Source organism: Pteropus alecto, unplaced genomic scaffold (genome assembly GCF_000325575.1).
Source record: "Pteropus alecto unplaced genomic scaffold, ASM32557v1 scaffold8, whole genome shotgun sequence".
Taxonomy (NCBI): Eukaryota; Metazoa; Chordata; class Mammalia; order Chiroptera; family Pteropodidae; genus Pteropus; species Pteropus alecto.
Window position 1 is genome coordinate 8,007,588 of NW_006494609.1, and position 15,250 is coordinate 8,022,837.

Sequence of the window (15,250 nt, forward strand, 5' to 3'; positions counted from 1 at the left end):
TATAATAAAATGTAGTATGCTCATACAAAGACTAGGAGATGAAGGAAAAGCACATTGTATTTTCGGAACTACAGGTAATTCAGTTTGACTGGAGCAACGAGCCAGAAGGACAGTACTAAGACAGGAGGCTGGGAAGGTTTGGAGTCAGGTCAGATAGAGCCTTGGTGGCCATGCCCAGAGGTTGGGTTTTGTCATAAAGGCAATGGAGATCAATTAAACAATTTTAAATGAGGACATAACGTGGGTCAACTATATTTTAGAAATATCATTCTGGAAGCAATGAGGAAGGTGGACTGAAGGGTGGGAAGACCAGCTAGGAATTAAAGCGATCAGGTACTGCAAGATGAGGAATAAAAGGGAGGGATTTTTTTATGAGCCACTTAAGATGTAAGATCGTCAAGACATGGGGACAAAGTCTATTTGGAGCTCATTAAGATTGAGGGAGTAGTGATGTGGTAGGTGGATGAAAAAGATCCTTGGAAAACTGAATAGGTTTTTTGTGCCGTTCACCAAGATAAGAACTTCAAGAAGAATGGTGGAGGGGTGGTAGGGACATGACGAGTTCAGTTTTAGGCTCAGTGAGTTTAATGGGCCTGTGGGAGATGGCTATGGGGACAGGTCATAGACAGGTCAAGAGCTCAGAAGAAGAAAGATGAGTGTTGATAATATAGATTGACAGGTCATTGGTAACCATGGGTTTGGAATAGGTCTCCCAGAGAGAATGTATGAGGAGAAAGAAGGATCAAGGCTGGGAAGACCAACATTAACATATTGGGCACAGGATAAACAGCCACTCAGGAGTTCACTATCAATGCCTTCTCCTGTCACCATTATGGAGGCCTGGGTCAAATTCAACCTTCCACTGCAGGGAAAATCAACCTCATTTGCTTAGAACCCAGAGGCAGATCAGGTAAAAGAGACATTAGTATCCACTTCAACTAGTAAACTCTTCAGGAAATGCAGAAGCAGCTCTGCAAAGGCTCAAGGACAACAGAAAGTACAGGAAAACATTAGACAGAAGTGCAGAGGTTGTGCATTTCTGGATTTCCGGCTCCTGAAGAAGTGAAACCTTCATCTTTCTGCAGCATGGGCTTCTTTCTGGGGATGCACCTAAGATGTTTTACATTCTTACACTGATATTTCCACTACACACACATCAACCATCGAGAAGAGTTTTCTAGTTAGGGCCAAGGCCAAGATACACACTTAAACTTGAACACCTCCTCCTAGAACTGGTTCTTAATTTATTTAAAATATATATATATATATGGATCTCTCGATCTCTTTGAGATATAATTTCAGTCAGAGACTCTCGTCTCCAGGAAAATACATATACATGCAACATTATTTATAATAATTTTAGGTGCTTCGCAGGCACCTTTCTCAAAGTCCCTTCATGAATCCCCTGGGAATCTCTGAATTCCATCCTAGAACAATTTAACTTGCTCATGTCACTTTCAGATCTTTCGAAACAAAACAGAATCGTGCCAGAGGAGCACACAGAAGGAAGCTGGGCACTGTGGCTTCTACTGACCCTGCACTGATAATTATTTATTTCCATTTTCAGTAATGCGAGGCTATCTCCTTCCCCTTTCTAAGAATCCCTCCCCTCACTCCTCACTCTTGTCCCAAGAAAACAGACACACAAGCATGAAACCAAAACCCAGCCACACACTAAAACGCCACAGTGGCCCTGAGAGGCTGCAGCTACAAGCTAAACCCCGCTGATGGCAACAACATTATCTTCGTGAAACAGGCCCCTCATAAACAAGAAACATCACAAGTTCATGATGGCAGGGCATGTGGGTGTCTCCAACTGCCAGGGGCAGCAGCCAGGAACAAGGATACACTGGGTGGGCTTGGCACTGCATGAGAGTTGAATAAATATCTATTGACTGAGGGCTGGCTCTGCTTTCATAGAGCAGGGTCTTGAGTTTTGATGGGTGACAGGCAATGTTGATGCCAAGTACTTCTTTATAGATTGTAAATTTAGAGAGCAGATATGTTAGAAAATGTCACAACTTGTAGGACAAAATAATCCCCATATTATAAAAAAATGCGAGCAATTCAGCACCTTTAAATTGTGACAATGCACCCATCTCCACACTTGTGGTGCATTTCCTTTTTTTAAATTTATTTTTCTGATTTATATACATAGAATTATAAAAGGTATACACTCTCACTAAGGAAAATTTGAAAAATATAGAAAAGCATAACCACTGGTGTACTTCTAAAATGATTTGATTTCTAAAAATGCCCTTTGCATGTACCTTTTCAGCTTCCCAGGAACACTTCTCTTGTTTAAGGGTGAGGTGTTTTGTTTTTGGTTTTTTTTGAGGGGAAAGGTTAAGCTGTCACCGCAGACAAATGGAACAGGTTCCTTTGACCTTGTGACTCCCTGGGCTCTCATCTCATGGCTAAGGGTTATTTATTCTATTGTTTTTTCCAAGCTGATGGAAATTTCCCACAGTTTATGCCTATTTTCCTTACTTCCTCAAACTTTGAAAGGCCAGAAAGAAAAATTTAATGACTGGAAGCTCTTTCTTATTAATTTTTCTGCTTTGGTATGTCTAATGTTTTCTTTCAGTCCTCATACCACCCACCTCCATCTGGAGGAGGCTTCTCAAAAATTCTAGCAGGGATTTAGAAACCAACCACACCGTAACATATATTTGGTGCAGCCACCACTAATAGTAGTATTTCTTTTTGGTAGACAGCCCCCTGACAGTAACTCTTGCAAAACAGAAAAGCCACAAATTCAAAGCATATAAACCATAAATTCAACACGGCAGACAACTAATTAGAGAACTGAGACATGAGACTTCAGAATCTGAGTTTCCATATCTCTGGATTCTTACTTAGCTTTGAGAGGACGACTTTTTAAAAACCAGATTCAGAATCATATTATTTGCTGAGTGAAATCAAGTGTATTAGATGCATTTTCCAAGCAAGTGTAAAACTTAAATTTAAAGCAGAAGGCTATTAGGGAAATGTAAATCAAAACCACAATGAGATACCATCTCACACCTGTAAGAATGGCTATCATCAACAGGACAAGTAATAACAAACATTGGAGAGGATGTGGAGGAAAATGAACCCTCATACACTGCTGGTGGGAACGCGAATTGGTACAGCCACTATGGAAAACAGTATGGAGGTTCCTCAAAAAACTAAGAATTGAATTACCATGTGATCCAACAACCCCTCTTCTGAGTATTTATCCAAAAAACCTGAAAACATTTATCAGGTTTTCACCCAATATATGCACCTCAATGTTCATAGTAGCATTATTCACAGTGGCCAGAGCATGGAAACAACTGAAGTGTCCTATGATAAATGCTTAGATAAAGAAGATGTGATACGTATACACAATGAAATATTACTCAGCCATAAGAAGAGATGAAATACTGCTATTTGCAACAACATAAATAGATCTTGAGATAATTATACTAAGTGAAATAAGTCAGACAGAAAAAGTTGAAAACCACATATCACTCATATGTGGGATATAAAACTGAAAGCAACAAACAAACATGACAAACAAACAGAGACTCATGGACACGGACAGTGGATTAGTGGTCACCAGAGGGAAGGGAGGAAGGGGAGATAGATAGGGGTAACAGGGATCAAATATGTGGTGACAGAAGGAAATCTAACTCTGAGTTGTGAACCTACAATGCAATATATATATGACTCAGTGCTGAATGATACAGTTGAAACTTATTTGATTTTATTAATGTCGCCCCAATAACTTTTAATAAAAAATAAAAATAAATAAAATAATCCCTCAGAAAAATAAAGCAGTAGGGAGGATCACTTAGTTTATTAGAAAAGAATGACACCCTTCTCACCTGACTCACAGTGGTGAAGAGCACATACGAAGTTAGCGTATATAATATTGAAACACCGCCATTGCCATGGGTATCCATTTCTCTTGTTTCACTTTTCAGGTCTCTGAATACTCATGCATCTGTGACTCGTGTAGCAATTGCCACATACACAGGCCGGACTTGATCTTGGGAGGTTTCAATTACAGAGGAAGCAAGCCTAAGTGGCTAACATGTGTGTGTGAAATTTACTGCATTATCTATTTCACCTCTTTTATTTTTAATATAAAGAAGGAAAATAGCAGCAGTATGGGCTGAATTAAAATGTGGTTTCCAGTTCAGGAAACATTCAAAGGGCTTTAAAATGTGTGAGCTGTCACCATTCTCACACATTGGCAGGAACAGTGAGAATTTTACAGTGGTAAAACCAGCAACAGCCTCACAGTGTTAACACAGCTGCACTCACTGAGCCCTCAAACCTCTGAAATGGGCATTTTTACTACCAGTTCCCATCTCAAGAGAAGGAAACTGAGTCTCAGAGAGTAAGTAGCTTGCCCAAAGGCACGGAGCTAGGAAGAGGTCAAGAGGTATGTGACCCTAGTCACTTGACTGAAGTCAAAGCATTACAGAGCTCAAATGATAAACTACCCAGAGAAAACGCCAGCATCAAACAGGGACACACTTCATTTTACACTGGTGAAGCGAAGAAAAGAACAAACTAGAAAACGAGTGCTGGCTTGACTTCCCGCACTGGAGCCGGACGCCCCTGGCGGGGCCCCTTCTCCAGCCGCTTTCATCCCTCACAGCGTTAGACCCTATCTATAGCAGGGGCCACCGCATGGATGTTTCCAGCCCTGACTTCTCACGTGACTCCACTGATGCTCACAGAGCACCTTCACTTCGATGTCTAACAGGCCTTTCAAACTTAAGACATCTAAAACTGAACAACTCCTCTCTCCCCCACCAAAACTACTTCACTGGAAGCCCTCTCCACCCAAGATGTTGGCCGCTCTATCTTTCCAAAATATCAAGTCATGCTGGATTTCCCTCTTCCCTTTACACTGTTTCTCTCATGCTCATTTTACAAAGAGGCAGTTCACAAACATATTTCTCATAAGATTCTTTAAAATGGCAAATTCCCTAATATCACGATAGCTATGTATGGTGCCAGGTGGGTACTAGACTTATCGGAGAGGTCACTTTGTAAGTCATATAAATGCCTAACCACTACGCTGTACACCTGAAACTAATATAATATTGAATGTCAACTATAATTAAAAATGAAATAAAATAATAGACTTAGTAATACCTCATTTGCATGTAAGCCATCATGAGTACCTTTGCTAAAGCAATTAGGTGAACTTCATCTATTATAGCACCACCTACATACGATGATGTCACCTACCATTTTATTTTTATGTGCTACCCGATAAACACTTATGTAACACTTCTTATCTCCCAGACATTGATCTCATAGTTCTTTACAACTCATTTAATTAAATACCTTGTACAATCCTCATAAGAACTCTATGAAGTAGGTACTATTATTATCCTATTTATTTAGCTAAGGAAACTGAAGCACAAGGAGGTTAAATAATGCCCAAGACCACACAATTCAAACCCAGACAGTCTGGCTCCCGACTCCATGGCCTCAACCACGACGACGCCATGCTCTATCCATGGGACATACTTTCCCCCCGTAAGCGCATAAACGAACCTACCGTCTTACCTGGCTCTCTTATGGCCAGGACCCACCTCTGCCAAGTGCCCAGCCAGGATTGGATGTTCATTTCCTGTCCTCTTCACCTGTCCTCTTCACAAGAAAGAGGCAACCAGATGACAGAAGATCAAAGCCTCTGGTCCCATGAGCACTATGCTGTGACTGGCCCAGTCACCCGGCCCAGTCTAATATGTGACGGCAAATGACTGAGTCCTTGGAGCTGCCTCCTCAAGGTCTGCTCAGGAATCAGGAACTGAACACCAACCAGCAGCACAACTTGTGAGCTCCAGGGCCCTGGAGTGTGATGGATGGCACAGCTGGAGGAGCTGCTGCAGATGGCACAGCCCGCCTGTGCCAATTAGGCTGATGGTGAGTAACTGAGAAACACACTGAATTCAAACAGATCCCCACTCTACAAGTCACCCCCTTTTTAGGTGATACTTTATAACAAAAATATTAAGGAGGAAGAGATAGGGCAAAGAAGAGAAGGAAGTGTGCTTCTACTGCCCTGCTGATAATGTGAACTGACAGCAACAGCGAGGACAGTTTTCCTTCCACCGGGACCTCTGTGGGTGTGGCCAGGGTGGACAGCGAGCCCCTGTTAACTCTTTAGGGCACTTTTCATTTTTTTCCAGATACAGTAGTGACTAAGGGCACAGCTTCTAGAGCTAAGAGATTAGAAGAGGGGTTCAAAGCCCAGGTCTACAACAACCTTCGACAAATTACTTAACTCCAGCCTCTATTTGTCTCATTTGCAAAACGAGATGCCACTCTTCTCAATCTTACAGAGTTGAGGTAGAAATTAAGTAAGATAATGTGGTGTGAACTGCTAGCAGAGGACCTGGAACATAGTAAAGCTGAATGAATGATTGCTATGAATAGTGATTTTGATCATATCAATAATAAAATTTTTCACACCCTTCAACTGTTCAGAGCCTGAAGTTGAGGGAAATGTAAGGACAAGGAATGATGTAGAAAAAGATGAATACTTTGGCAAGGGCAGGAAAATACTCAAATGAAACTATATTTTTGACAGCTGTGGGTTGACCTAATAGACAATGTTCAAACAACAGATAACCGAATTAGCTCACCATCTACGGATTACCCCAGCCTTACCCACTTAACCATGACATTATCATTTTTCTCTTTTAAAAACTTAAGTCGAGAAAGACAGACAAATATATTGTTTCTAAAGCAAATAGAGAAATAAAATCTGTTCTCATTTAAAACATCTCACTTTTTAAAAAAGTAATTAGCTAACTTCAAAAAGAAAGCGGCCAATGGAATGATTCGATCAAGCTGGTAGAGTCTAGTGTCTCACTTCAAAGTTCAGGCAGATTGAAAGCCACTGATAGTCCTGCAATATTGGTTGGCATTTGGCATGAAAAGTGCTGAGAATGCCATTTCATTCAGATGGTGTATTTGCACAGACCCACAGCACTAAAATGGTACCTTCTTTCATTGAGAGCCAGGCTTAAGCCTGAAAGAGAAGGGTATGATTATCTCATCCTCAAATTAAAAGTAACAAGGACATTCTGGTTACAGTTGAGGGCTTCCATGGGGTATAATGCAGATAAAGAAAATCCTAACTAGATGTCCAGGGCCCTAGGTTCTCAGTGCCGCCATCCCTATGGAGATCTGTGAAGCAACTTAAGCTGGACACTACCAAATGTCAGGGAAGGCAGGACCAGTGAACTCAGAAGTGCCAGGGGATTCCTGCATGACTTTAAACAAGTCACTTGACCTTCCTGAATCATTTTGCAAGTGGAAAGACACCTACAGCCTGCCAGTTCGACACAGTTTGTGACAGGATTAGGTTTTATTTATAAAAAGGTTTGACATCCTTAGCTCCAAAGTGCTTATCTATTAATAAAATGGACATGTTACGAAAGTCAAATTAGAGTCCAGTGTTACTCATCTGCTACTAAATCACGCAATGGCTTTATTTGTCAGGAGGTGATGATGCAAGCAGGGAGAATACCTGGATTAGATAGTCCGATGGTGGTCAAGAAACAAAGAATTTAGAAGCTCAGACTTCCCTCCTCTTGACCCCTTCACTCCAGGTGTCTCATCACAGACTCAAAACAAGCCTGTGCTGACCATCAGAGCCACAGTAAGTACACTCCCTAAAACCCAACGCTCCGCCTAAATCTTACTTTTACCCCCAATCAAGTGCAACTGCACTTTCCTGAACCTTTCCAGACCAGCACAACCTCAGAAAGGTTCCCTTTCCCTGAATTCACAGCACACGGTAGTCCTTTTCATTATTTGTCTAGTGTTGGTTTCATTGGTATTTAATTGTTATTAATTTTGCATAAATATTATTCCCTTTCTCTCTCAAATTAGAGGCTGTGTCAAAAGACTAAGATGACACTTCTCTGAATTCCTCTTATATCTTCCTCAGAGCCTTGCACCCAGAAGATGCTCAATGCCATTTGCATGAAGCCACCTTCCAAAGATTTTACTGGGCCATTAACAATCTGCAAAGTAGCTTCACAATCCTCACTGCGACTACATATCACGAAGAACTTTGCCCATCTCTTGCCTATTAGTGAGGCCACCTGAAAGCACAAATCCAGATTAGTACGGAGCCAGCCGGGGTGGCAAAGGTATATACGTGAACGAAAAATTCAAGGGACTCTGAATTTTCAATCCTGCTTTTCTATTATCTGTCTTCAGAATTTTGACCCTTTCTGTTATCACATTTCAGAAGGACAGCAAAGCACTAGAAACCTACCTCCTGGAATTTGTACAGATGTAAAAAAAAAAATACATATGATAGCATTTAGTCAATATAAATATATAGAAAGGATACTATTTATCTAATGATTTGATATGTATATTTCTTAAATATCAAATTGCTGGATAAATGCTATGCAACGGGGAATTATAACACTTTCTAATGAATATGCTCAGGAAGGGATTTTAAATCCCTTCCTACTAGTCTAAGTGTTCTTTCCCTCACTTATGTCTAGGGTTTTATTTGCTGCATCTTTTGAAACTTTAGACCAAGTTTCCTGGAGACCTGAAATCGAGGGACTCGTGGTAGTTCATTTTAGAAATGACCAAGGGAAAGTAGCACCAAGGCCAAGCCTGCAGGAGGGGAAAAGTCATGCAAAATTACCCAGAGAGGGAAACAGATAGATCTGATCTACGGAGATGGCCTCAGGCCTCCTGGACAGAGGTTACAGTTCCAAGCTTTCTCATCCACCTCAGGCTGTATGCAGAATCCTAGGGGATTCTCCTGTCTCAAAGATCACACCTTTAAGGTGCTATTTTTCCATCAAATCTCAATCAGGAAGAGTCATTTCAAATCTCACTCATTTCATTTTATAGCTTGGACCGCGCCCCCAAGACATTTTTTATTTTATACAAATATATGAAGAATTTCTAATACATTCTACCCACACCGCAATGGGCAAATATATACTCATCCCACCTTAAAACAAATATTTTAACCTGCTAGCCAGCACTCAAAATGCTGATCCTGAAAACCTGAAAATATTTCATGCATTCACACGGTGTCTGCTGGGCAGGCATATCACTGATAACCTGGACCTTGGTAGAGTTCAAATTTTTACCACATCTAGGATTGAGAAAAAATACAGTAAAAAGAAAAGAAACCCTCACAATGTTTTATTTCTTGTGTCATGTACACACCAACATACTTTCTCCTTAACGTCCATTTTTGGAATGCTCTCTCATTACAGTAGTGAGTCACAGTTAAGGGAACTGTTGTGACTTGCACCACCCATTGGTATAAGCCAGACCATGGATGATCTTGGTTTCTCATGGGGTTATTTATCTTGGGGTGGGGGAGTTGATCACAATTTGCATGATCACATGGTACAGATGCTTATTCATGAGGGTGACCTAGAATGAAGTGAGAAATTTCTTGGTCTATTTTAAAATCAGCTAAATGTCCACCCAGTGGGCAAATCCAACTCCAGAAGAAATTAAAACTGGGATGATGATAAGTGTGACGGATCAGGATTGAAATATATTGGCTGGTGTGAGTGAGAGGTCTGGGGCCAGGCAAAAGGGTGTGCACTCAATGACAGGATGGAGAGTCAAGACAGAATTACAAGGGGAGGGGAAAAACTTGTACTCTTCTTGTACTCGAATTCTGTGAATTCTAGTTTCCATTTCCTCACTAGGCACTTTCCCTCCTACTAGGCCATAGCTCACTGTCTGCAGGAGGTTTATATTTCCCCAGCCACATGGTTTGGCCATGTGACTTACCTTGGCCAATAGCGTGAGACCTGAAGTTATGTCTGTTACTTCTGAGCCATATTTGTTCTGTCATGTTTTCTTTTTTCCCTTCCTCATAAATGAGATCAGCATTGTCCCAGAAAAAAAAAAAATGTTTTCTCAAGCCTCAGTCAGTCCCAGACCAAAAACAGATGAGCAGAACCACAACTGACCTACATTGGACATGCAGCATAAGTGAGAAATAAATCTTAGCTGTTGTAAGCCACTGAGATTTGGAAGTTATTTGTTATTTAGCCTAAACTATTAGAGCACGTTTGATCTACCATATTTTCTGTCTGAAATGTCTTCTCTCCTCCATTCTACTCTTTCTTCCAATCCTACTTCACTGTCTGTACAAGAGACTGGCTCATCATTCTACACTCAGTTCAGGTGTTAATCAAGTCTTTCTTTCCCAGGTAAAACTAATCACTCTCACCTTTAGGACCTCCTCTGAATGCTACAGACTTGTAACGATGTCCCTGGAACCATGCTAGGGGCTTTCCATTCATTAGCATCTTTAGAATAACTCTTCTTTAGAATATATATAGAGAGAGAAAGTCCTCATTTTACAGAATGGCAGAGTTTGGCTCAGAAAAGCAAACGTGTCCAGGTTTCTAGAGTTCTCATCAGGCACCGGTCTGGCTCTGAACTAAGCAATTTTTCTTCTGCCCTCCACACTTCCCTCCTCCAGCAGTAAGCTTTCAGATGCTCCCACTCTTGGAGAGTAAAAGTCTCCTTATCAACAACTGAAAGAGCTGTCAAATTAATTTGACACTTGAAAGATTTGCATCTGTAAGTGGGCTTCCTACTCCGGAGAAGATAATCACTTTCTTTAGATGGATGTGTTTATTCTTAAGGCTCCTGGCAAAGGCCCTAGAGACCCTAGGAGAACTGGGGCATTTTGTCTGTGCCTTTCCCCAGGCCCTAAGCTATGGAGGTAGTGTCCCACTTATGTCACCCTAGAGAACCTTTGGAGAAGATCCTTTGGGTTTGTCACAGGGTAGGTTAAGCAGCAGAAGGTTGAGAATTCCAAAGGAGTCTACTCCATATTGATATTTTAGGTTTTAAAAAAGAAAAATGTATGGTGCCAAATGTTTGACTCTTCAGATTAAGCAAAAAAAGGAAAGTGACACATTGGCAAAGAAATGAACCAGACTGTCCAGGTCAGTCAGACATGGGAACAATCGCCTAAAGTGGCAACTGCAATTTTAGGTTTCTAGAAGCTGCTGGCATTTTGTTGTGTGCTTGGGCGCGCGTGCTCTCTCGCTCGCTCGCTCGCTCTCTCTCTCTCTCGTTGGGCGCGCGTGCTCTCTCGCTTGCTCTCTCTCCCTCCCTCTCTCTCTCCCTCCCTCCCTCTCTCTCTTTTTAAACTTTACTTGTCTAAGGAAGGGGTAGAAAGTACTAGAACCTTCAAAATCGCCACACACCTCCCCCCAACACCACCAAGTCAGCCATTCTAAGGAAAGACAAGAATTCAACAGAGTACCATGATATTCTCTTCACGGAACATTCGTATCGATTTTTTCAAGGGTTACAAAGGTTTTCTAAGATACTAGTTGGAAACCATTTCTCTCTCTCATCATTCCTATGGAGCACCTTTTTACCCCCTCTGGGGATACATTACCTTTAAACGATACCATCGGTAACATTAATAGCATCTTTCCCCTCCAAGTGTAGAAAGCTATTCAGAGCTCCAACTGGTCGCTGGGCCAGTTTGGACACGTCTGATTTACTCTTTAAACGACCATCCACTCCGTATAGTATTGAGTCCTGAGCGCTGTGCTCGGCGTTTTTCAGGCATTGCCTTATTTAATCCTCAAAACAACGCAGGTTTTGTAAGACGGGTGCAACCATCGTCACCACCTTACAGATTAGGAGTGAGGCACAGAGAGCATAAGAGACTGCCTAAGAGGAACGGAGGGACAGGCAGGGGCCAGTAGCTGCCCAAGACCACAGTTAATGATTCACTCAGCCCTCAGGGCTGCCGCACACACACTGTACACACACTCACTCACTCTCTCACTCACTCATCTTCAACTCTTTATCCCAGAGAGAGGCGGTGTCCGGCAAATTGCTTGGCAACGCGCTGAGAAAACTCCATCCAAACCCGGAGTCCGCCGCGTCCAGGACGCTTCTGGGCGCTGTCCAGCGGGCAGCGCGCCCGAGGCCTGGCTGGGGTCCTGTCTCTGGACACCCCCAAGGTGGAAAGGAACGCCAAGGCCCGGATTTCAGACGTGGGGGGTGGCACCGTCCCCAGGGACACTTGTTGTCGCCTCCCCACTCAGGCCAAGGAAGATGTCCCGGGGACCTAGACCTTGGGGAAGACATGTGCTGGCAAATAGTATCTGAGTATGGGTGCGGGGTCTCAGGTGTTTTTCCCCCACATGTCCCGCACGCCTTAGACGGACTGACCTCCCGTCCTCCCACTCCCGGACGCCCGCGGCGTGAGGACACGTCGCCCCTTCCCCGGACTACGAACCAAGCAGGCGCCGGGGCTCCAGGGGCTCGGGCAGCACCGCGGCGCTAGGACCTCGCGGCCGGCCCGCCCCCCGCCCGCCCCACCTGAGGTCCCTCTCTCGCCCGCACGCTCGCCCTGCCTCTGAGCGGTGCGGTTACCTGTGACGCCGCCCGCAGGGTCCCGAGTGTCGGCCCGGAGGTCGCCGCGGCAGAGCCGGCGGGGCTGGTCCGGGGTGCCCCCCTAGCCCGGCCTCACTGCACTCAAAGCGCTCCCTCCCGGGGCGCAGCGCCGCGGCGGGATCCCGACTCCGGGCTCGCTCGCCGCCCGCCGGCTCCAGGCGCCGCTCCCGCCGCTCCTGATTGGCCGCGGCGCGCAGCCGAGCCGCGCCCTGATTGGTCAGCCGAGAGCAGGGGCGGGGGGAGGCTCCGGGTGCCGCCTGGACCTACTCCCAGCGCCGCTGGCGCCGCAGCCTCGCAGCCCGGCTGCACCCCGGGGCCTCGATCCAGAAGCCGAACCCGGGATCCTGCCCCTCTGCCCCGAGTGCGGCCGGCTGTCCAGGCACGGGGCGGAGTGCAAAGCGTAGCTGCGAGTAGCATGGGGGTGGCGGGTTGTGGGGATCGCCTCGCAGTCTCTTCCATACCCCGTGCCACAGCTCATTGGTGGGTATCGTTGCTTCTCCAGCCTCACTCCTACGAGAGATTTTAACTACCTGTTCATTTTGATACTTTCACTATCAAAAGGGCGTAGGACGCAGGGCAGTGCCTTGTGAACAGTAGGAGCTAAATTGGGTTTGTGGATTAATATTGGACTTTACAAACAATCTCTATGTGGTGCAATCTGAGCTCACAAAGGGGAAGCGTCTAGTCCAAGGTCCTGGTCACGTTCACACATTTTTAGGAATGAGAAAGATAGTGAGATTTTCGTTTACAGTGAACTTATACTTAGCTAAAGAGATGAGGCTGAATAATAATAACATAATAATAATAACAACAAATATAACCCTAAAGTTTCCCTCGCACATATTTTTTGCTGGGCATTTTCCCCAGTGCTTTACATATGTTAATTCAGAAACACAAGAAACAGCTTTCATAAAGATGTCCATATGTCCTGTAAACACATGGACAAGTGACATTAGTTCTGAGTATGCAGAGGTTTTCATCAGGAAGACACAGTCACTCCATACTGCAGTAAAGAGGCACAATTTAGAATGGAGAGTGACTGTTGAGAATTAAAATTATTCTCATCTTCCATTTCTTCTTCCACCGTCTTTAGTCCTTCCAACATTTTCTCCCACTTGCACTGAACTTTTTAAAAAGTAAAAACAACCACTATAAATCAGGATGCCACCAGAACTTTGTTCCGCCTCTCATAAAAGGACACCCCTCTAAATGCCCAGAAAGACGATTAGAAATAAATAGCACAGTTTATATTTTAGAACCTTTGACTTTGGTTGCACTAATGTCTTGAAAGCAAGTACGTAACTATTTTCCTACAGTTCTTCCCCCTTTAATTCTATTCTTCTATGTAGTCAGAACACTTCAGTGAGAAATTTAGCTTGGTAGAGAAGTAAAGACCCTACTGAAATCCAGCTTGACCCACTCTTAACAGCCACTTTGGCCCTAGAGTGAACTTGAAGTCATTTACTTTGAGGAGCCCAAGATCCTAGAAAGAAATTAGCTCAGTTTCCCCAGTTTAGATCAATGGGCAAACAATCAATTCACCTTATATTGAAAAGATGAACTGGGCATGGGTGGAGCCTCACCTGATGGGAACACAAGAACACACAGACTATGTGAAGATGGTTCTCTCACCAGCATTGCTCTCCAAGCATCAGAAGCACATGGAGATGTCAGCCCATCGTGCCAGTTGCTCACTTTCCATAGCTGTGGCTTTTACCAATGTAGAAGTTCCATTAGGATTAGTCACACTATCACTCCAGAGAAGAAAGGCTATTTCAGCCAGAGAACCAGGTTCACCCAAGATGATTTCTTAAAGTGATCAACCCTGGTTATATCACATTAAACTCAGCCCTCTGGAAGGATGAGAAGTGAAAGAAGAATCTGGATCCTATGATATCCACTCTGGAATCTTCTTGTGGGCAAGAACTGTTAATGCATCTATCTATCCCACCTAGCAAAGCTGTGCTTCGTTCTGTCTCCTGCTTCACATTTCTCCTCTGCCAGCTCCTATTTAGCACTCAAGACGCAACTAAAATATCCTTTCCTCGTGAGGCCTACACTAAGTCTCCCAGGCAAAGGTAGTGATCCCCTTGCCTGTGTAATATCCTCATCACAGCACTAACCAACAGCATTCTAATGATCAGTTTACATGGCTTTCCATCCAACTAAATCTCCCCCATATCTAGCCTAGTAAATGAAACACAGTAGGTACTCGTGGGGTGGGCAGGGCATGTCTGACTTTTCCAGAAGGCCTGGATAGTGCCTCTGGGCCACACTGAGCCAGCTTTGGGCATTCTTCATGTCAGGTCTCTTTTTCTTCTGCTGAGTCAGCTATGGCAGCCATGAAGACCATGACCCCCAAGGCCGAGGTGGCCTGAGCCCAAGCAGCATTGGTGGTCAGCATCAGCAGGGCCAGGGACGGGAGGGCTGCAGGATGTGCTAAGAACCAACCTGGGGCCCAAGGGCACCAGGAGGATGATTGTTTCTGGTTCCAGAGCATCAAGCTTACTAAAGATGTCAATATGCTGCTTCAGGAGATGCAAATTCAACACCCAAAGGCCTACTTAACAACAAGAGTAGCCATAACGCAGGATGACGTAACTGGTGATGGGACCACTTCCAATGTCCTGGTCATGGGAGAACTGCTACATCAAGCTGATCTCTACATGTCTGAAGGTCTTCATCCCAGAGTAAAAACAGAACGATTCGAAGCTGCAAAAATAGAAAAAAGGCACTTCAGTTTAGGCATGTTAAAGTAAGCAAAGAGATGAGCAGGGAAACAGTCATCGATGTGGCCAGAACATCTCTACCTGCT

The 15,250-nt window shown here is 43.9% G+C and overlaps 1 protein-coding gene and 1 pseudogene across 5 annotated transcripts in view; one reads left to right on the plus strand and one right to left on the minus strand.

Moving 5' to 3' along the window:
- Positions 1-12,587, minus strand: part of STON2 (stonin 2) — a 114,694-nt gene extending 102,107 nt beyond the window's left edge. For all 5 annotated transcript variants that reach the window (XM_015599637.2, XM_006925634.3, XM_025041991.1 and 2 more), the window contains exon 1: positions 12,415-12,587. The gene's annotated coding sequence lies outside the window, so the exon portion shown is untranslated. The remainder of the gene's footprint in view (positions 1-12,414) is intronic.
- A 2,181-nt stretch (positions 12,588-14,768) lies between these two features.
- Positions 14,769-15,250, plus strand: part of LOC102879975 — a 1,918-nt pseudogene continuing 1,436 nt past the window's right edge.